Source organism: Hevea brasiliensis, chromosome 5 (genome assembly GCF_030052815.1).
Source record: "Hevea brasiliensis isolate MT/VB/25A 57/8 chromosome 5, ASM3005281v1, whole genome shotgun sequence".
In the NCBI taxonomy this organism is placed as follows: Eukaryota; Viridiplantae; Streptophyta; class Magnoliopsida; order Malpighiales; family Euphorbiaceae; genus Hevea; species Hevea brasiliensis.
The window spans coordinates 79,702,443-79,727,273 of record NC_079497.1 but is presented as its reverse complement, the minus strand read 5'-3'; positions in this window follow the sequence as shown (position 1 = coordinate 79,727,273).

Here is a 24,831-nt window from a genome sequence, read left to right as displayed (position 1 = left end):
ATTGAGGAAATTATTGAGTATAGGTGAACCTTAGTTTTGGCAGCCATGAAAATGCATGGTTAGTGACTTATTCTTATATTTAATGGATGGGAATTAAGGTTGATTAACTCAAATGGAAGTTGTAATAGGTTAATGTTCAAGTATGTGCATGTTAGTGCTTGAATTAAGGGTTTGAAATGGGACCTTGATGCTTTGGCAAACTTCCATGTTTGACAGCCTATAATATCATGAATTTGTGTGTGTGAATATGAAGTTTATTAATGAAATATGATAGTGTTAAATTGTGAGCATCATGTGTAGTTGATATTGAGGTATGAGTATATGGAAGTGCATGTGTAATATTGATATTGAGGTATGTTGAATTTTAGTGGAAGTGAATGTTGAACTTTAATGGTGCATTGTGTGCATTGAGCACTTGAGTGTTCTACCCAAAATGCTTGTTGGAATTGTGTACAATATATATAGGAGTACCATGATTAAATGTTGAAGTATTGGGAGGAGGAGGATTGTCAAAATTGGAAGTGTGATGCTCAAATGCAGGTTGTGTATGTTGGCAGCACCTAAAGTAGGTCATAAGTGTAAAACGGTGAACCCAATTGGTATGAGGCCAATGGGGGGTGAAACCAGACACCAAATAGGCCAACTATCATGTAGAAATGTTGTCAAAATTTTGCCTAGAAACTGACCTTAAAAATGACTAAATCCGAAATGGCAACCTTGCAAGCTACATTTTTTACCATACGAACAGTAGTCATTGGGATGACCGTAACTCACTCAAAACAGGTCCAATTGACCTGAAATTTTTACCATGGATAGCTTAGACATAGAGCTACAATTATTATGAAGACACCAAAGCCCAAAAATGACAAGAACCAAGTCAAATAGCTTTCACAAGTTCGGGTACCAAAACTGCCAGAACTAAAAGTGACCTAAAATTGACCAAATTTTGCACTAAAGATGCAATCTGTCCAGCTTTAGTAAATTGACCATATCTTGGTCTATACAACTCAGAATGACCTGAAATTTTGCCCAGAGTGCAATAAGACATAGAGCTACAATTTTTATTCTTTGACCAGAAGCTAAAAAACTAAGAGAAATAGTACTTTCAGCTAGACCAATCTAGCACACAAAAATTGAGAATTTGACATTTACATACAATGATGCTTGAAGCAATTTGACAATGAATGCCAACTTATAAAAATGGTAAATTGCACTATATTGGCAGCATATTGAATTACGAATTGTGACATGTTGATACTAGAATCAACTTATGCATGATGTATGAAAAGGTCAACATTTTCATTGACCAGTGAATTGTTTAATGACCAGTAAACCCTAAAAATAAATATTTAATCTTGTACTATGCCCTAATTTGCCTAGTTGACTAGTTTGGATAGGTTGGCATGCTAATAGGATTCTGACAGCTGTTTTGTAAATGGCTTTACATCATATTGTATTTTATGGCTTATTACGCCATACTATGATTTTAATAGCCTATGGTTATACAGATTGTGTTATTATACTCGGCTTAATGCCTGATTGATTATATGGATTTTTAGCCACACTGTTTGCATACTGGGAGACACTTTGTGATCGATGGTGTGACGGCCTGAGGTACTAGGTATCTAGTGCTAGTATATCCATTTATTCAGTTTGGTCAGTGTATAAGCTACACGGGCAGTCAATTAAAACATTATTCAATTTAGGCAGTTAAGTTAAGTATACGAAAATTTCAGTACAATTAAATTAGGCATTGAATGAAATGAGTAAAAGAGATTAGCAATAGAAACATAACAAAAATATAAATTGCAGAACCGTAGAGACTTGAATTACAATACAGTTAGAATAATTTGTATACTGAGTATTATTAATGAAAAGTTATAAACTAAGCATTTCCAAAGAGGAACAAACTAGTATATAAGATCGTTGATACTAGAAATACCATACCAAATTAAATTGATTCCTGAGTCTCCGATTTATGATTTATTTCTTTCTTTATTTGTATATATTATTTCTTGTTATATTATTACACCACTAAGCAGAAATGCTTAGCACGATGAAATTGCTTCCTCGCACAGGTACTTCTACTGAGATTTTTAGAGTCCAGATCTGTAGAAGTGTCAGAAGAATACAAGGTTGTCACCTCCTCAGCAATGCATGTAGATAGGACTCATATTTACACATGTTATGCATTTTGTTCATTCTAAGTATATTGTAAATTATTTATATATCCTGTACTTGACAAACATACGTAATTAGTTGGGAAATTATGTAAGTTAATGAAATGTAAGAATTCTGATATATGAGTTAAGTATCTGATCATGATGATTCTGATTGAGATTGAGTATGAGAAATTTTGAGATTGATTCTGAGTTATGAATTTGAGCATATATTGAAATTATTTTTGGCTGGTTCAGAAGAACTGTTAATCCAAATTATAGCTGGCACTCTGCCAGATTATCGTTAAAATTTTTGAATTTTCCAAATTAGTCAGATTTTGATAAACAGTAAAACAAAAAAAAAGAATAGCCTAAACCTAGGATAAAGTTTTTGAACAAGTAAATTAAGAACTATAATGAAATCAGATAAGATCAGGTGCTCCGGCACTCCGCGTGACACACTTTGCTCGACTATACTGTAGACAGGTGAGGGGTGTTACATTATGTGTAGTTCCATGTATCATCATCTCATGGTGCCACATGTCACCCTGTGAAATGACCAAAATACCCCTGTGTCTTAGTTTTGAGTTCTCAACCCAAAATAATTATTACTCTTATACTAATCAATTTATATCAAATATAAATTAATTAATTAATCTTTATTAATTAATTTTTCATTAATTAAATTCATATTTAAACACTTTAAATATAAATTTAACTTATACTATACATCTAATAACCTAGATTTGGTTTCAAGCCATGCTAGGGACTTTGCAATCTAATTGCAAACCAAACCTATTTAATTAATCAATTAAACTCTTTAATTAATTAATTAAATCATATTTAAGTTGGTGATTGCTTGTGTATGTGTGTGACTTACTAGGCTCATCACAAATTGGCAAGGAGAAATGATATCAACTCTTAATATCATCAGAACACTTTCTTACCATAAATGATTTCTCTAAATCATTTTACGCATCTCATAGACCATAGTTAACACCTAGCATAGCATGCCATGGCCACCCAATTAGTAATAAGGTTTACCTTAGATGAACCTATAATCATATGTTACCATGCACTAGAATCTCTCTGTTACAAAATTACAATTCGAGCTGGAGTCATGGATTATGTCAAACCCCATTTGCTAAGAATATTATGTTCTCTTTTAATTCCAGTTCTTGATTAAAAGATTTTTCTCATCAGAAACTCTTTTCTGATTAAATCTATCTATCCTGGCCAGGAACTTGAAACATCAAGAACAATTAAATGAACATAGGATTTTATCCCTATTTACTTAGAGGAACATATTCCATCTTGATCAACACCTACCTCCATATATAACTAGTAAAAGCCAACACATGCCCATATACCCATACATAATACAAGTATGAAAGCAGTATCAAACTCAAACCACCTATATACAAGATAATTGTGCTATCTTAGGTTAAAAGATTGTATGCACTGATATGATTTATGACAATGCTTTGACAAGAGTAAACTCCATGTACTTGTCATAAGTGTTACTGGTTCGGGCTACTTATCATGTAAAAGTGCCTATCATGTTTTTTATATGGCATGAGACTCACCATTCCATCTTATTTACATCTCATATAAATAACTTGGGAACAAACATGATTACAATCTTTCTGGATAAGTCATGTCCTTATTGTGAAGTATCCTCGATTGTGAACCTATTTATGATACTTTGTACTATAAATACTGTCACTCATATTCTTAATAACTTAAGAATAGAATTTCTAACAAAATATCAATGGACCTTTTCTAATACACATAAATATATTATGTAAACGGAAAAGTGAAAATGCCTTTTATTAATAAAAGATGTACAAGATACGTACTAAATGATATGCTATAGGGCATACTACAAACAATCTCCCTCTGGCACTAGAGCCATTCATTGCAATATCTTAGACCCATCTTCTGAAGATGTCATTCTAGCTGAGTCTGTGACATAGGCTTAGTGAATGGATTAGCCAGATTTTCAGTTGATGCTATTTTCTGCATGGCTACATCATTTTGTCCAACTATTTCTCTAATAATGTGGTAGCGCCTTTCTATGTGTTTGGATTTCTAGTGAGACCGGGGTTCCTTAGCCTGTATGACTGCTCCATTATTGTCACAGTGAAGTGGAACTGCTGACTCAATGGAAGGATGTCACACCTTACCCCTCTGTAAGTCATAACATGATCCCGTAGAATACTTAATGAACTACCGAACTTCACCTGCCGATAACTCATTAAGTACCCTACAAGGGATTTTAAAACAATTTTCTTACATTTTGAAAGTGGTGAGCATTTTGGTAGGAATTAAAAACCATTTATTCAAAGTTTAAATACTAGTAAAAAATTTTAGTCCATTTTAATTTTGCCGCAAATTTTATAAAAATTTTGACAGAGTTCCGTTTGTAATTAGAGAAAACAGTTCTTCAAATACCTGCGAAAAACACTTCCAAGAATTTTTCACAACTCCCAACCTCCAATAAATCTCAATCAACTCAATTCAAATCACTTCAAAGTAATTCCACAATACAAATCAAAATTCATTATCTCAAAATATTTAATACTTCATTCACAAGGCATAAAACATGAAATTCATATGTACAAATATTAAACTTACAGAAGGAAATCCAAAATAATATTATTACAATTTGTTTACAACTGCTCAACTAAATTGATACATACAAAATTTCTATATTTACATCAAAATTAATTACAAGGGTATAAAATAATACCCGTACAAAAAGACCGGAGTAGTCCTCGATTTAATAGCAGCTCACTCTGCTGCTTTCTCCTTGCTCTTATATGCAACAGCAAAATAAGCTATCGCTGAGTATAAAATACTCAGTGGTGCACAATAAAAATTTAAAATGCAATACATAAATCATTCATTGATGAAACACAATTTGAATACGTCTTAATCACATTTCACAAATATCAAAGCTCATAATAACACCATTTAGTCAAATAATTCATTAAACACAGTGTTGCCAAAATCATACAAACCTTAAGCCATGACACAAAATTTCCGATCAATGTCGTGTTGTACACCACGACAAAGCAATCTACAACCCCATTAATCAAAATCAATGAGGGAGGTGGCTAGCTAGCTAATGAGTACTCATCCGATCTCAACCTCAACTGGCAAGCCAGAGAGGGAGGAAAATAAATGATCTCAACCCCATAAATGGAGGAGGAATAATGTGATACTGTCATGCTAAGTGTGAACACAAAATCAATTCAAAATAATTTATTTAAATAATTTATGATAAATCTGATCAATTTTCAAAGTCATATTTGCGATTATAAAATGGCAACACAGTACATAATTAATCATAGAAGTCAAATTTTTTAGAATAAAATATTTAAACAAGAATTATTGTGCACAAAACTGACGTGAGTCGCCTTTAAGCCTTAACTCAGTCTCTTCAAGTTTCCAAGTCTTTTTTAGCTAAAACACACAGTTTCACAGTGTTTCAGTACCATAACTTAGCATAAATCCGAAAATAAATTTAACTTCACTTTTACTTAGCTCTAACGTGCTAAATTCGACGTTCTCGAAGTTTTTGTGTTTCGAGTTACTATTCACTATACTAATCAAGTCAAATTGTTGACTTTCTAAGGCTTAATAGGTATGGGAACTCCAACTTCACCCACATACCACATTTTCGTTATTAAATTTGTTGGTTTTGGTCATTTTCTCAAAGCTTAAGTCCTTTTGACAAAATTGTCAAATTATCAATTTTGGTGCTCCTAGTTGCACTGTTCCATTGATAATTTTAGTGTTGGAATTTGGAAAAACTTCCTCCATAGAAAATGTTCCTTAGTGTCTTAAGTTTATTCTTATTTTTGGATTACCCCAATTGGAGTTTTGTAGCTTAAGTTATGGCCATTTGAACCATAGCTGCCGGATTGGAAACAACCCAGATTTTCTAGGCAAATTTTGTGCTGGCAGTTTTGGGTCACCAAATTAGGGTGGCCAAATAACTTGGTTGCTGGCAGAATTTGGGTTTGTGTTCTTCATAAAAGTTTTAGGTCTATATCTCATCTAACCACTGGTAAAATTTTAGGTCATTTGGACCTGCCTAGCTTGTGTTATGACCAAATGAACAAAAACTATTCATTTGGTCAGTTTGTACAGGGCAGCCTGCACTTTTCCATCTTTGGTCAATTTGTTCACTAGGTTTTGGTTACTTTTTGGGCATGGTTCCTAAATGAAAATTGTGTCATTTAGTGTCTATTTTCATCCTCAATTGGTCCCATACCAATTGGACTTGTAAAATTTCATTTCTGGTCCTTTAAAGTTGACTTGGTCATGCTGCCAGCAGCATGACCATACACCCTCCGAATTTAACTTAATTTCCAACCATTCCCATACAACTCATTTGGTCACAATTGACCATTTTTCACTTCACAATAGGTCAAACACATCATTTACTCATTTCTCTAAATTTTTGCCTCAAAACCCTAGGCCTCCAAACCCTAATCACACTAAATTGTTGCATTTAATCACATTTAAGCATTTCAATCTTACTACCATTCTCATACAAGTTTACTAACACATTTAATTCATTCAAAACACATCATACCCTCATACATCCATGGCTGGCTAAAATTTCAGTTTGGTCCTCCCCACATATTTTTATTTCATTTCATTAATTTCTAAGTTCATCTAAGTAACTAATTATGCATTTAAAGAAAAAAAAAATGAAAGTTAGCATACTAACCTTTCTTAAAACTTCAAATCTCTATATTTTGTTCTTCTTTCATCTTTCAATCTTCTTCTTAAGTTGAGATTACAAGCTCTAGTAAGGTTTTTAGGGGAGTTATGAAGGTTGAGTGAAGAAATTTAAGCTTGAGTATAAGCTTAAATGAAGAAACTTTCATGGAGGAATTAGGGAGAGAGTGAGACGGCAAAGGGAGAAAGTAGATGACTATTTGATTTTTTTTTTCTTTTCTTTTCTTTTATCTATTTTGGCTTATGGAAGACCAAAAAAAAATCTAATTAATTAATTTATTAATTATACACTTATGGCATCATGCATGATGCCATGCATGATGTCATCACCTTTACTTTTTCATTTTCCCTTTTTTTTTCTTTTCTATTTTTCTATCAGTTCTTTAATTTAATTCTCGATTCTGAAATTTTCTTTTCTCCAATTTTATTTGACAGTTAGGTCAGGAGTCAGCTCTCAGGGTCAATTGGCCAAATTGCCCCTCGTCAGTTTATCCCGGTTTGCAAATAATTCCATATTTCTTCTGGCTCCCTGACCTAATTATTTGACTGGCTTAACAGTTCTTTTTCGTGATTTTCTCTTTTCCACTGTGTTCATAAGGTCCTAAGGACCGCAGCGTCACATTTTACGGTTCGAAATTTGAGTTTAAAACGACTTCGCAGTCGTTCCCAAGGAGGTCACCCATCGCTGTGACTCTCGGCTCGTTTAACTTCTTATGTTCTGTTTTTCTTATTTATACTTAACTAATTAAACATTACTAATTATTTGTGTTTATGGTTTCTCTAGTTGTCTTAAGTATGGTTCTAATCCCCTTAATTGTCCGGACCAACTTCGGTCACCGGAACAGTAAAATATACCAGGCTATACAAATAGCGGTGTTACAAAGGAACTACTGCAAGTTCTGTCATGAACTTCTTTATCCAAACAGCTTCCTTTACAGCATCTAATGCAGCAATATACTCAGCCTCAGTAGTGGAATCTATAGTCTTACTCTGTTTGGAACTCTTACAACTGACTATACCTCCATTACAAATGAACACATATCTAGAGGTAGACTTTCGATCATCGATATCTGATTGGAAATCAGAATCAGTATAACCATCCAATTGCAAGTCTCCACCTCCATATATCAAGAATAAATCCTTAGTTTATCTCAAGTACTTAAGGATATTCTTCACAGCTATCCAGTGTTCCAAACCCATATTGGATTGATACCTACTAGTCAAACTAATAGCATATGCGATCTCCGGCTTAGTGCACAACATTGCATACATCAAACTTCCAATAGCCGAAGCATATGGAATCCTGGTCATTTTATCTCTTTCTTCAGGTGTCTTTGGAGACATCTCTTTAGAAAGGTAGACACCATGTCTCACTGGTAACAATCCTCTCTTGGAATCAAGCATTTTAAACCTCTTTAACACCTTTTCCAAGTAAAGACTTTGAGATAAACCAATTATTCTTTCCGCTCTATCTCTATAGATGCGAATCCCAAGAATATAGGTTGTCTCCCCTAAGTCTTTCATGGAGAATGTATTTGACAACCATACCTTTACAGTTGTAAACATACCTGTGTCATTACCCATGTCACACCTTACCCCTCTGTAAGGCATAACATGATCCCGTAGTATACCTAATGAATTACCAACTTCGTCTACTGATAACCCATTAAATACACTACAAGAGATTTTAAAACTTTTCTTACTTCTTTTTATAGTGGTGAGCATTCTTTACAGGTGTTAAAATTTTTTTTAACTGAAGTGGAATAGCTAACACATTTGGATTATTGGTAGTTTCTGTAAAAATTTTAGTGGAGTGCCCTCTGTATTTTGAATAAAACAGTTCTTCAGAAAACTTGTAAAAAGCTCTTCAAATATATTTCTCAATCTCAACTTCAACATTTAATCAACACAGGATATTTCTCAACTCAAATCCACAATAATTTTTCAAAGGCTGAGATAAAAGAAATACAGTACAAATTTTACAAGCCAAAATAACTCATAATTTATTTTACATTTCAAAGTACCATTTTAGTTTACAACTACTCAAAATCAAGAACAATATATACATATAGTGAATATACATTACAGTACAAAATGCAAAATGTGGTATACTCAATATACCCGATGATCTCTCGCTGAATGCACTAGCAGCCTAATCTGCTACCCTGTCCGTCTGTCTACCTGCGATAGCAATGAAAAGCTATCGCTGAGAGAATGTCTGAGTGGTGCACAACATTAACCAAATACAACTTTAAATCACAAATCATAAGTTAAGTAAATAGTGGATACTTAAAACCATAGTTAAATTCAAGACAATGAATGTCATAAAGAATTTAAACTCCATTTCACAATATCACAATAATTTCAATAAATCAAATCATGGTTAAATTCAAAAGATAGTGAATGTCAATAAGAATTTAAACTCCATTTCACAATCTCACAATACATATCAATAAAACACACACAGCTTAATCATGTTCCAAAGTTCAATTCGTCCCAAAAGCCGATGGCTAATGAGATATTCAATTCGTCCCAAAAGCCGATGGCTAATGAGGAATAACATAGCTAGCTAGAAATAATATGAGTACTCATTCTATTCGTCCTCAACAGGCACACACCTCAACACTTCAGCTAGAGAGGGAATTCAATTCGTCCCACTAGACAAGCTAGCGAGGAATACAATCAATATACATGATAGCTGTGGTTTCAAACCATTTCCAATGCTTTTCAATCAATAAGTATCCATCAATATCATTCAAACAATTTTTCACAGTTTCAAACCATTTACAATATTTTTCAAGCAATAAGTATCCATTCAAACACATTTTCATAATTTAAAACAATAATGTACAAATAGTCATAATTCATTTCAATTGAAAAATTCAAAAGAAATAGCCGTTGTGCACAAACCTCTGATAACTGTCTCCTGGCCTTGACTCAATGTTTCCTTCCCTTTCCCTGAGTCTTTGCTAACTGAGAAACACAATTTGAAGTGTTTAAGTACTTAATTAAACTGTTTCTAATGATAATGCTTGATAAGTAATTCACTGAATGCTATTATTTGCTTAGTCAACCTAATATGTAGACCCTCGGTGCTTTTTAGGTAATTTAGGTTTTAATGTTACAAATATGTCACATTCGATAGTCTTTTAGGGTTGTTACATGTTACCAAATTCATTTCCATGTATTTTGTGTTTTCTTACAATTTGCTGGATTCCGGGATATTAGTTTGACCTAGCCGGACAACCTACTTCCCTCAGTTTTCAGGTTTCGGTCAAGACCACAAACTTGTAGATCTATGTCTTATTGCACGCGGGGCAAAATTTCAGGTAATTCTGAGTTATGTAGACCAAGTTATGGTCATTTTACTATTGCTGGTCAAAATGCATCAAAATTGGTCACTTTAGGTCATTTTAGGTCAATTTTGATTCGGCCAGTTTTTGGACCCGAACTTGTGCAAGCTGTTTGACTTGCTTATATTCATTTCTGGGCTTTGGTGTCTTCATAAGACTTGTAGATATATGTCTTAAATATTCATGGTTAAAATTTCAGGTCAATTGGACCTGTTTTGTGTGAGTTATGGCTTACATACTAACTGCTGCTCAAATGGTCAATTTTTAGACCTCAATTGCACTAATCCGGATTTGGTCATTTTTCAAGTTACCTTACAAGCAGAATTTTGGCAAGCTTCCTTCATGAAAGTTGGCACATTTTGTGCCTAGTTTCACCTCCAATTGGTCTCATACCAATTAGAGCCACACACTTAAAGTTCTAAGCCCAAAACCTAACTGCTCTATTGCATTTCCTTTATTACTCATCAAATATCACTTTTAGCATTTACCAATTTACACATTCTTACCCAATCTGGTTTGTACCATAACTTAAACATATTTTACAACATATTGTTGATCATTTTGGCAGCTTATAATCACACTCAACATACACCATATAGTGCAGAATTTGTCAAACTCAATTACAACAATTTAATCACCTAATCATGCTCATTTACATGTCCAACCTCACACCATCATACATATACCCAAGCTGCCATAACAACTACTACAATTCAACATTAATATTTCATAAACTAAACATGAAATAACATCCTTATGGTTCACCAAACCAAGCTGCCGATTCATGCATTTACATTCCATTAATTTCCAAGCTTCCAATTTTAAATACACATTCATATATACTAAGTATACATTAACTCAACTCAACTCAACTAAGCCTTTATCCCAAAAATTTGGGGTCGGCTATATGGATTCACTTTTTCCACTCTGAACGATTTTGGGTTAAATCCTCAGAAATGTGTAATGCTTCTAAGTCATGCTGTACTACTCTCCTCCAAGTCAATTTAGGTCTACCCCTTTTTTTTTTTCTATCCTCTAGCCTAATGTGCTCTACTTGTCTAACTGGAGCCTCCGTATGTCTACGATACTAAGTATACATCACCCAAATAAATTCCTACACACATGAACATTTAATCAACCCTTTAATCTACCATTTACAAGCATGAATAAGCTGTCCTCAAAGAGTTTCCATGGCTGCCAAAAGTACACATCCCCATTTAAACATCAAACCTCAAAAATCTCTCCATAAATCAAGTACCCATAACATCCTTACAAACTTTAATAAAACAATAATAAAAAGCACAAACTTACCACTTTCGAAATTCTTCAAAACCTCACCAAAACTTCTTAAAATTGCTATCAAACTCTTCCTTGCAAGGTAAGGATAAACTTTAATGAAGTAACTTTGGTGTTTGGGATGGAAATGGTGGAGGTTTAGGAAGCTTCACCCAATTCGACTGTGGAGGATTTTTAAGGGTTTCATTACGGCATGGAAGGGATGAATGAAGAAGATGAAGTGTGAGTGGGTTTACACTTGCCCACTTAAGGATTGTTTAATCCCATAGTGCTCCACTCACCATAGTTTAATGATTTAATATGTTTTAAGTGTTAATTACTCCATTTATACCCCATTTTTGGCTATTTACATTAAGTACCACTAATTCAATTTTTCATTATATTTTCCAAGTGTAATATCATGTGTTTTTAATGGACATTTAGGTCAAAAGAAAACTCGGGGTGTCAAATGACCACAATGCCCCTGTTCGGGTTGCATTCCTGATTTTTTGGTAACACCGGGTTTTGTCCATTTTTCAATTTCTCACTTTTCTGTGCACTAATTAATTAATTTTTCTTTGATATTTCTAATGATATTTATACTTCATTTGATGTCTCTTTAAGTCTTAAAAATATTTTCCAGGGTTCCCCGCGGTCCAGGGCTAGTCAACGGTACACGCCGTGACTTCCCGGTGCGGTCACCCATCGCTAGGGTTCTCGGCTCGCTTAACTTGGTTACATTTATTTGATATTATTTTTCCTTTGCTTTTCTTGTATTTTCTTTTCTTGTATTTCATTATATCATGTCTTCTCACACATATCGAAGTGTAGTTCTAGGCATCCTAGCTGTCCGGACAACACTGGTCACAAGAACAGTAGAACGCACTACCGAACATAGAGGTGTTACAACCCATCAACAGTATGTCATCCACATATAAGACAAGGAAAGTGATAGCACTGTCACGAACCTTCTTATATACACATGGCTCATCCTCATTTTTGATAAAACCAAATGACTTAATGGTTTCATCAAAATGGATGTTCCAACTCCTCAAAGCTTGCCTTAAGCCATAAATGGATCGCTTTAGCTTGCATACTTTAGAACCATTTTAGAATTCAAAACTCCTAGGTTGTTCCATGAAAATGTTTACTTCAATATATCCATTGAGAAATGCTATTTTGACATCCATTTGCCAAATCTCATAATCATAGTATGCAGCTATTGCTAATAGAATCCTAATTGATTTAAGCATGGCAACAGGCGAGAAAGGCTCCTCAAAGTCGATTCCTTGCCTTCGGCGAAACCTTTTCGCTACTAGCCTTGCCTTATAGGTCTCTACCTTTCCATTAGAACCAATTTTCTTCTTGAAAACCCATTTGTTCCCTATAGGTACAATACCTTCAGATGGGTCAACAAGATCCCAAACTTGATTCTTATACATGGAATTAATCTCGGATTTCATAGCATCAATCCATTTGGAAGAGTCTATATCTGATATAGCTTCTTCGTAAGTAAGTGGATCATCTCCATAATCAACTTCTTCATGAGTGGACAACTCTTGTTCTTCTTCATGAAGGAAACCATATCTCACTGGTGGGTGAGATACCCTGGTTATTCTATGAGGAATAGCTGTAGATGTTTCATTAATAGGTATAGGTTGAATAGATGGATCTATATCCATCTGATCTGTTGGTTGGTCAAAATTCTCCTATTCTAACTTTATTTGCCTTCCTTTGCCTCCTTCTTGAACAAACTGTTATTTAAGAAATGTGGCATCTCTACTTACCACAACCTTTTGTGATATAGGCTAATAAAAATAATATCTAAAACTATCTTTTGGATATCCAACAAATCAACCCTTTTCTGATCTGGTTTCCAATTTATCAGTGTTCAGCTTTTTGATATAAGCTAGACAACCCCAAATCTTAACATGCTTAAGACTTAGTTTTCTTCCTTGCCATATCTCATAAATGTGTGGAAGATATTGATTTTGATAGAATCCTATTTAGAATATGCAAAGCTAATTCTAATGCAAATCCCCAAAAGGAGATTGGCATATTAGTATAGCTCATCATACTACGTACCATATCCAATAGGGTACGATTTTTCCTTTCAGATACACCATTCATCTGTGGTGTTCCTGGAGGAGTTAGCTGGGAAACAATGCCATGCTCTCTCAAGTATTCATCAAATTAAGTACTCAAGTATTCACCTCCACGATCTGATCGAAGAGCTTTAATACTCTTTCCTATTTGATTTTCTACTTCAGATTTAAATTCTTTGAACTTTGTAAAGGATTCATGTTTGTATTTCATCAAATACAAATACCCAAACCTTGATTTATCATTAGTAAAGGTAATAAAGTAAATGAAAACCACCTCTAGCCATTTCATGAAATGGACCACATACATCACTATGTTTTAGCTCCAAAATATTTTCAGCTCTTAGCCCTTGTCTTATAAAGGGTGATCTAGTCATTTTGCCCTAAAGGAAAGATCCACAAGTTGGAGTAGGCTCAGAGCCCAATGAACATAAAATCCCCATTTTCTCCAATTTTGTAATCCTATCTTCTGTAACACGACCTAACCTTAAGTGCCAAATATATTTTATACTTGAGTTGATTTTCACCATAGCATTGCACTCATTTAGATCACTTGCATTCAATTTGTGTTTGTCATTATTATCCAAATAATAAAAACCATCATTCATATAACCCGAATCAACATATTTATTTCCAAAATAAATATTATAAACATCATCTATGAATTGAAATTCATTGCCATTTCTGGTCAAACTAGATATAGAAATGATATTCTTAAAAGCATCAGGCATATACTGAAGGAACGGAAGCGTGAAAATCATAAGTTTATACCATTGAATTCAAATATTTTCACCTAGGGTCACATGCATCATGCAAGATTTATTTTTATCTATTTGATTTCAATGATAAACAACATATTAAAACTCTTTCATATGTTTTAGCATCTGTATTTTCCATTTATGATTTTAAAATTAATCAGATTAATTTTAGAACCCTAGATTAAATTAAGAACAAACCCACTAACCTCTTAATGCACTGCATTGTATCTGCGCCTTTGAGATTCGTCTTCAGGACACCAAATGTTGTCCCTCTACCTTGTCCACACCAAAAACATCTATGGTAGCCCTTGAACAGCTTCTAAAGCTTTTTCTATCATTTAGAAAATCAAGTTCTGCCTTTTAAGAGATTAAGGATGTAAACAGGACACCAGAAACAATTTCTGGTGTTCTTAATTCAAGAGATTGATGGCTAATCTCTTTGAATTGATGAGAGATAAAGAAGAAGAGAGGGGAGAGCCTTGGGTGGCGGAACCAATGAGAGCAGTAGCTGGTTGTATTATTTTCTTATCATAACAACATTTATATAGCTAGGTCAACACATTAAACCCTTGCCACATGTCACCCTTTGATTGGTTCTAGGTTTAATTGACCCAATCCTATTGTGACAAGTGTCAAACCTATATTTAATCTTAATTTTAATCATCTTATATGATTAAAAGACATTTGGCAAGCTTATATGTAATGCCATGTGTCACCATCGCATGGTGCCACATGTCACCCAGTGAAATGACCAAAAAGCCCTTGTGTCTTAATTTTGAGTTCTCAATCCAAAATAATTATTTCTCTTCTTCTAATCAATTTGTATCAATTATAAATCAATTAATTAATCTTTATTAATTACTTTCTCATTAATTAATTCATATTTAAATGCTTTAAATATAAATTTAACATATACTATACATCCAATAATCTAGATTTGGTTTCAAGTCATGCTAGGGACTTTGCAATCTAATTGCAAACCAAACCTATTTAATTAATTGATTAAACTCTTTAATTAATTAATTAAATCATATTTAATTAGGTGATAACTTGTGCATGTGTGTGACTTACTAGGCTCATCACTAATTGGCAATGAGAAATGATATCAACTCTTAATATCATTAAAACTCTTTCTTACTATAAATGATTTCTCTAAATCATTTTATACACCTCATAGACCATGGTCAACATTTAGCATAGCATGCCATGGCCACCTAATAAATAATAAAGTTTACCTTAAATGAACCTATAATCATATGTTACCATGCGCTAGAATCTCTCTGTTACAAAATCTCAACTCAAGCTGGAGTCATGATTTATGTCAAACTCCATTTGCTATGAATATTATGTTATCTTTTAATTCCAGTTCTTGATTAAAAAGATTTTCTTATCAGAAACTCCTTTCTGATTAAATCTATCTGTCTTGGCCAGGAACTTGAAACATCAAGAACAATTAAATGAACATAGGATTTTATCTCTATTTACTTAGAGGAACAGATTCCATCTTGATCAACACCTACCTCCATATATAACTAGTAGGAGCCAACCCATGCCCATATAACCATACACAATACAAGTATGAAAGCAGTATCAAACTCAAACTACCTATATACATGATAACTGTGCTATCTCAGGTCTAAAGATTATATGCACTGCTATGATTTATGACAAAACATTGACAAGAGTACACTCTATGTGCTTGTCATAAGTGTCACTGGTTCGGCCTACTTATCATTTATAAGTGCTATCATGTTTGTCATATGGCATGAGACTCACCATTCCATCTTATTTATATCTCATATAAATAACTTGGGAACAAACATGAATACAATTTTTCTGGATAAGTCATGTCCTTATTAAGAAGTATCCTCGATTGTAAACCTATTTATGATACTTTGCACTAGAAATACTGTCACTCATATTCTTAACAACTTAAAAATAGAATTTCTAACAAAATATCAAAGAACCTTTTCTATTACATATAAATATCTTATGTAAACGGAAAAGTGGAAATACCTTTTATTAATAAAAACATGTACAAGATACATACTAAATGATATGCTCTAGGGCATACTACTAACAATCTCCCACTAGCACTAGAGCCATTCATTACAATATCTTAGACCCATCTTCTCAAGATGTTGGTCTAGCTGAGTCTGTGACATAGGCTTATTGAATGGATCAGCTAGATTTTCAGCTGATGCTATTTTCTGCATGGCTACATCGCCTCGCCCAACTATTTCTCTGATAATGTGGTAGTGCCTTTCCATGTGTTTGGATTTTTGGTGAGACCTTGGTTCCTTAGCCTGTATGACTGCTCCATGGAAGGAACTACTGTAAGTTCTATCACGAACTTCTTTATCCAAATAGCTTCCTTTGTAGCATCTGATGCAGCAATATACTCAACCTCGGTAGTGGAATCTGTAGTCGTGCTATGTTTGGAAGTCTTCCAACTGACTGCACCTTCATTACAAATGAACACATATCTAGAGGTAGACTTTCTATCATCGATATCTGATTGGAAATCAGAATCAGTATAACCATCCAATTGCAAGTTTCCACCTCCATAGATCAAGAATAAATCCTTAGTTCTTCTCAAGTACTTAAGGATATTCTTGACAGCTATCCAATGTTCCAAACCTGGATTGGATTGATACCTGCTAGTCAAACTAATAGCATATGTGATATCCGACCTAGTACACAACATTGCATACATTAAACTTCCAATAGCCGAAGCATATGGAATCCTGGCCATCTTATCTCTTTCTTCAGGTGTCTTTGGAGATATCTCTTTAGAAAGATGGATACCATGTCTCGCTGGTAACAATCCTCTCTTAGAATCAAGCATGTTAAACCTCTTTAACACCTTTTCTAAGTATAGACTTTGGGATAAACCAATTATTCTTTTCGCTCTATCTCTATAGATGCGAATCCCAAGAATATAGGTTGCCTCCCCTAAGTCTTTCATAGAGAATGTATTTGACAACCATACCTTTATAGTTGTCAACATACCTATATCATTACCCATCAACAGTATGTCATCCACATATAAGACAAGGAAAGTGATAGCACTATCACTAACCTTCTTATATACACATGGCTCATCCTCATTTTTGATAAAACTAAAGGATTTAATGGCTTCATCAAAACGGATGTTCCAACTCCTCGAAGCTTGCTTTAACCCATAAATGGATTGCTTTAGCTTGCATACCTTGGAACCATCTTGGGATTCAAAACCCCTAAGTTGTTCCATGAAAATGTTTTCTTCAATGTATCCATTGAGAAAAGCTGTTTTGACATCCATCTACCAAATCTCATAATCATAGTATGCAGCTATTGCTAATAGAATCCTAATTGATTTAAGCATGGCAACAGGCGAGAAAGTCTCCTCATAGTCGATTCCTTGCCTTTGACGAAACCCTTTAGCTACTAGCCTTGCCTTATAGGTCTCTACCTTTCCATCAGAACCAATTTTCTTCTTGAAAACCCATTTGTTTCCTATAGGTATAATACGTTCAAATGGGTCAACAAGATCCCAAACTTGATTCTTATACATGGAATCAATTTCAGATTTCATAGCATCAATCCATTTTAAAGAGTCTATATCTGATATAGCTTCTTCATAGGTAAGTGGATCATCTCCATGATCTACTTCTTCATGAATAGACAACTCTTTTTCTTCTTTATGAAGGAAACCATATCTCACTAGTGGGTGAGATGCCCTGGTTGTTCTACGAGGAACAGCTGTAGATGTTTCACCAACGGGTGTAAGTTGACTAGATGGATCTATATCCATCTGATCTGTCGGTTGGTCAGAATTCTCTAATTCCAACTCTATTTGCCTTCCTTTGCCTCCTTATTAGACAAACTGTTGTTCAACAAATGTGGCATCTCTACTCACCAAAACCTTTTGTGATGTAGGCAAATAAAAATAATATCCAAAACTATCTTTTTGATATCCAACAAATCGACCCTTTTCTGATCTGGTTTCCAATTTATCAGTGTTTAGCTTTTTGATATAAGCTGGACAACCCCAAATCTTAACATGTTTAAGACTTGGTTTTCTTCCATGCCATATCTTATAAGGTGTGGAAGAAACTAATTTTGATGGAATCCTATTTAGAATATACAAAGCTAATTCTAATGCAAATCCCTAAAAGGAGATTGGCATATCTGTATAGCTCATCATACTACGTACCATATCCAATAGGGTACAATTTCTCCTTTCAGATACACCATTCAGCTGTGGTGTTCCTAGAAGAGTCAACTGGAAAACAATGCCATGCTCTCTTAAGTATTCATCAAATTCAGTACTCAAATATTCACCTCCACAATCTGATCGAAGAGCTTTAATATTCTTTCCTTTTTGATTTTCTACTTCAGATTTAAATTCTTTGAACTTTTCAAATGATTCATACTTGTATTTCATCAAATACAAATACCCAAACCTTGATTTATCATCAGTAAAGGTAATAAAGTAATGAAAACTGCCTCTAGCCATTTCTTTAAATGGACCACATATGTCACTATGTATTAACTACAAAATATTTTCAGCTCTTAGCCCTTGTCCAACAAAGGGTGATCTAGTCATTTTACCCTGAAGGCAAGATTCACAAGTTGGAGTAGGCTCAGAGCCCAATGAGGATAGAATCCCCATTTTCTCTAATTTTGCAATCCTATCTTCTGCAACATGACATAACCTTAAGTGCCAAATATATTTTGAACTTGAGTTGGTTTTCACCATGGCATTGCATTCTTTTAAATTGTTATACTCTGGGCAGTTCCTTTTCCAGTGCCCATCCTTCTGGCAATGGAAACACTTTCCTTTGCCTTCATCAGCTTTAGTCTTCCCTTTTTGTTTAGCTATTTTCTTAGAAGGACCAGGAATCTGAGATTTCTTTTTCTTATTGACCTTCTTCTTGTTGGACTTTCCAGAAGAAGATGCAATCAAAGCTACATCTTTTCCTTTATTTCGCAGCATATTCTTTTGGGCAATAACCAGCATGTTGAGTAAACCACCTAAGGTGTTTTCCTATTCAGTCATATGGAAATTTATCACAAAATTCCCAAAAGACTCAGAAAGGGACTAAAGGATCAAATCCGTCTGTAGTTGGAAATCCATGTTGAAGTCAAGATGTTCCAACTGCTCAATCAGCCGAATCATTTTGTGGACATGATCCCCAACATTCTGCACCTCAGACATCCTCATGCGGAACAGCTGCCTAGATATCTCATACCTAGCATTCTTACTGTGCTCACCATACAACTCTTGTAGGTGAAGGAGGACCTCACTTGCACTCTGCATGTCTTCATGCTGCTTCTGTAAATCATTACTCATGGAAGCAAGCATGTAACACTTAGCTCTCATATCATGCTCCTTCCACTTGTCCAAAGCTTCATGTTCCTCTTGAGTGGCCTCTGGAGGTAAGGGACTAGGAACATTTGAATCTAGAACATATCCTATATGTTCAAGGTTCAGGACAAGTTTTAAATTTCTTAGCCAATCAAAGAGACAAGGTCCTGTCAACCTATTAAGATCAAGTGTGCTTGCAAGGATATTGAATGGTAGTGGTTGTTCTATGCTCATTATTATCAGAAGATTAACTACAGAAGATAACAAGATTAATTAGTAAATATATCAAGTAATTAACCAAAATGATTATGGTCTGTTAATCAAATTGGTCCTCCCACTAACTTAGCGAATCCTACACTTCCAAAGTAAAAAACGGAAATCCTAGTTGGATGGATTTCTAGTGGGTGATTGAATTCTTATAATTCTATTGATCATCCTCAGGTACATCCGTTATTGGAATTACAATAAACTATAAGTGAGCAACTCCTTACCCTTCACATTTCATGTGAGGTTCAATCCTTTACCTAGCCCCTAATGCTCAAAATCTCAAGTACATCCATTATTGACTTATCTTGCATTAGTTAAGTTGATCCCATTGAGCCAATAATTATGAAAATAATTTTAATGTCCTCAGGTACATCCAATATTAGCCACCAAACCATTTACATATTTACAACATCTCATGCTTAACAGTTATTCTTAAGAAAATCTCTTAAATTAATTACATCTTATGCAACTATTTAAAATTTCTTAAAATAATTGCCCCAATGGAGGGCCCATGTTATAATTACTTTAATTATAGCATTTCCAACTTAATCATTTGTTTGGAAGATTTTATAGTCATCCTAATTACTATTAAGATCTCACTTTGCACATTATCCATTTAGCATGCATATATCATATAATTGCATACATTCCCATACATCTCATGGATTCATTGATAAGCAATAAATATGGTATGATCATGGAAATTTCTAAGGGATTCAATTCTGAGCCACCAAGAATTGAATCAGGGCATTTCTAGGTGCATTTCATTCATTCATTTTACAAGAGTTGCTGAAGGAGTACATAATCAATACTTGATCTTAAATTCCCCCACTGGTCCCACCAATGCTCTTGACCTACTTGAACTTATTGCAATCCAATATTACATAGTAATCCTTAGCATACCAAGGCGAATTTACAAGAAGTAAATAAATGAAATTACAACCCAAAAATTATTACAAACTTAATAATACATGCCCAAAATAAATTAAAATAAATTAATTAATTTACAATCCCAAAGAAACATAAAAGAAATAAATCCAATCACATTGGTCTTTTATAGTCCATGATCATCCATCATGCATATCACTATTTAATAATTAAATAAAACATACATAAATTAAATTGAATCTCTCATATTCAACTTAAAAATTCTGATTTGAATATGATTCAAATAAATTTAAAAATTCAGATTTGAATCTTATTCAAATAAATTTAAAAATTCAGAATTGAATCACATTCAAATAACCTTAAAAATTCATATTTGAATCACATTTAAACAATTTTTAAAAAATAAGATTTGAATAACATTCAAACAATTTTTAAAAATTTAAATCTGAATATTATTCAAACAACTTTAAAAAATCAGATTTAAATATGATTCAAACAACTTTAAAAATTCAGATTTGAATCACATTCAAACAACTTTTAAAATTCAGATTTGAATCACATTCAAACAATTTTTAAAATTTTGATTTGAATCAAAATTTAATTGTGTGATTAAAATTCTAATTAAACAATTTAATTAGACATAGGATGAGCTTTTAGATCATACAAGAATTGCAAATTAAAAAGCCAAACCTTTGCACCACCCATGAGCCAAACCATGCGCAGCATTGATGGTGATCTCTTGCATGCCGCCACACATCTATTGCAATCAGCAATGGATAAATCGTCTCATGATCAAAACACACAAATAAATCATATAATCAACAATATAAATGGAAAATATAGTGGCTCTGATACCAATTGAAGGAATGGAAGCGTGAAAATCACAAGTTTATACCATTGAATTCAAAAATTTTCACCTAGGGTCACATGCATCATGCAAGATTTATTTTTATCTAGTTGATTTCAATGATAAACAATATATTAAAACTCTTTTCATATGTTTTAACATCTGTATTTGCCATTTAAGATTTTAAAATTACTCAGATTAATTTTAGAACCCTAGATTAAATTAAGAACAAACACATTAACCTCTTGATGCACTATAGTGTATTTGCGCCTTTGATATTCGTCTTCAGGACACCAAATGTTGTCCCTCTAGCTTGTCCACACCAAAAACACCTATGGTAGCCCTTCAACAGCTTCTAAAACTTTTTCTATTATTTAGAAAAACTAGTTCTGCCTTTTAAGAGATTAAGGATGTAAACAGGACACTAGAAACAATTTCTGGTGTTCTTAATTCAAGAGATTGATGGCTAATCTCTTTAAATTGATGAGAGATGAAGAAGAAGAGAGGGGAGAGCCTTGGGTGGCAGCACCAATGAGAGCAGCAGCTGGTTGTATTATTTTCTTATCATAACAACACTTATATAGCTAGGTCAACACATTAAACCCTTGCCAAATGTCACCCTTTGATTGGTTCTAGGTTTAATTGACCCAATCACATTGTGCCAAGTGTCAAACCTATATTTAATCTTAATTTAATCATCTTACATGATTAAAAGACATTTGGCAAGCTTATGTATAATGTCATGTGTCACCATCACATGGTGCCACATGTTACCCTGTGAAATGACCAAAATGCCCCTGTGCCTTAATTTTGAGTTCTCAGCCCAAAATAATTATTTATCTTATTCTAATTAATTTATATCAAATATAAATTAATTAATTAATCTCTATTAATTAATTTCTCATTGTTTAAATTCATATTTAAACACTTCTAATCAAGTCATGCTAGAGACTTTGCAATCTAATTGCAAACCAAACCTATTTAATTAATTGATTAAACTCTTTAATTAATTAATTAAATTATATTTAATTAGTTGATAACTTGTGTATGTGTGTGACTTACTAGGCTCATCACTAATTGGCAATGAGACATGATATCGACTTTTAATATCATCAGAACTCTTTCTTACCATAAATGATTTCTCTAAATCATTTTATGCACCTCATAGACCATGGTTAACACCTAGCATAGCATGCCATGGCCACCCAATTAGTAATAAGGTTTACCTTAAATGAACCTATAATCATATGTAACATGCACTAGAATCTCTCTGTTACAAAATCCCAACTCAAGCTGGAGTCATGGTTTATGTCAAACTCCATTTGCTATGAATATTATGTTCTCTTTTAATTCCAGTTCTTGATTAAAAATATTTTCTCATCAGAAACTCTTTTCTGATTAAATCTATTTTTCCTAGCCAGGAACTTGAAACATCAAGAACAATTAAATGAACGTAGGATTTTATCTCTATTTACTTAGAGGAACAGATTCCATCTTGATCAACACCTGCCTCCATATATAACTAGTAGGAGCCAACACATGCCCATATAACCATACATAGTACAAGTATGAAAGTAGTATCAAACTCAAACTACTTATATACAAGATAACTGTGCTATCTCAAGTCTAAAGATTATATGCACTGATATGATTTATGACGAAATATTGACAAGAGTAAACTCCATGTTCTTGTGATAAGTGTCACTGGTTCGGCCTACTTATCGTTTATAAGTGCCTATCATGTTTGTCATATGGCATGAGACTCACCATTCCATCTTATTTATATCTCATATAAATAACTTGGGAACAAACATGAATACAATCTTTCTAGATAAGTCATGTGCTTATTATGAAATATCCTCGATTGTGAACCTATTTATGATACTTTGTGCTAGAAATACTGTCACTCATTGTCACACCCTACCCCTCTGTAAGGCATAACATGATCCCGTAGTGTACCTAATGAATTACCAACTCCGTCTACTGATAACCCATTAAATACACTACAAGGGATTTTAAAAACTTTTCTTACTTCTTTTACAGTAGTGAGCACTATTTACAGGTGTTAAAAACCTTTTTGAACTGAAGTGATAGAACTAACACATTTGAATTATTTGGAATTTCTATAAAAATTTTGGCAGAGTGCCATCTATATTTTGGATAAAATAGTTCTTCAGAAAAACATGTAAAAAGCACTTCAATATATATTTCCAAATCTCAACTCCAACATGTTTCTCAACACAACATATTTCTCAACTCAAATCCATAGTAATTTTTCAAAGACTGAGATACAAGAAATATAATACAATTTTTTTTACAAGTCAAAATAACTCATAATTTACTTTACAACTTTAATGTACAATTTTAATTTACAACTGCTCAAACCAAAACAATATGTACATATAGTGGTCATACATTACAGTACAAAATGCAAAAACGGTATACTCGTTATACCCAAAAAATCTCTCACTGGAGGTACTAGCAGCCTAGTCTCACGCCTGTCTGCTTGTCTACTGCGACAAAGAATAAAGCTATCATTTGAGACAATGTCTCAGTGGTGCACAACATTAACCAAATACAACTTTAAATCACAATTCATAAACCATATAAATAGTGGATACGTAAAACCATAGTTAAATTCAAGACAATGAATGTCATAAGGAATGTAAACTCCAATTCACAAATTATCAAATTTCATAATAACACAATTTAGTCAAATAATTTAAGAATACCGTATTGCCAATTTATACACAATTTGATCAAATTACTGAATAACACAGTGTTGCCGATCAATATCACAATTTGATCAAATAGATGAATAATATCGTTTTGCAAATCAATAATACAATTCGATCAAATAACTGAATAATACAATGTTGCCAATCAATAACACAATTTAGGCCATGACACAATTCTTTTTCCACACATGCCGTGTTGTACACCACGACAAGACATACTCACCCCAATAATCGAAATCAATGAGGGAGGAAGATAGCTATATAATGAGAACTCATCCACACTCACCTCAGACTGGTAAGTCAAGGAGGGAGGAACATAATCATACTCACCCCAGA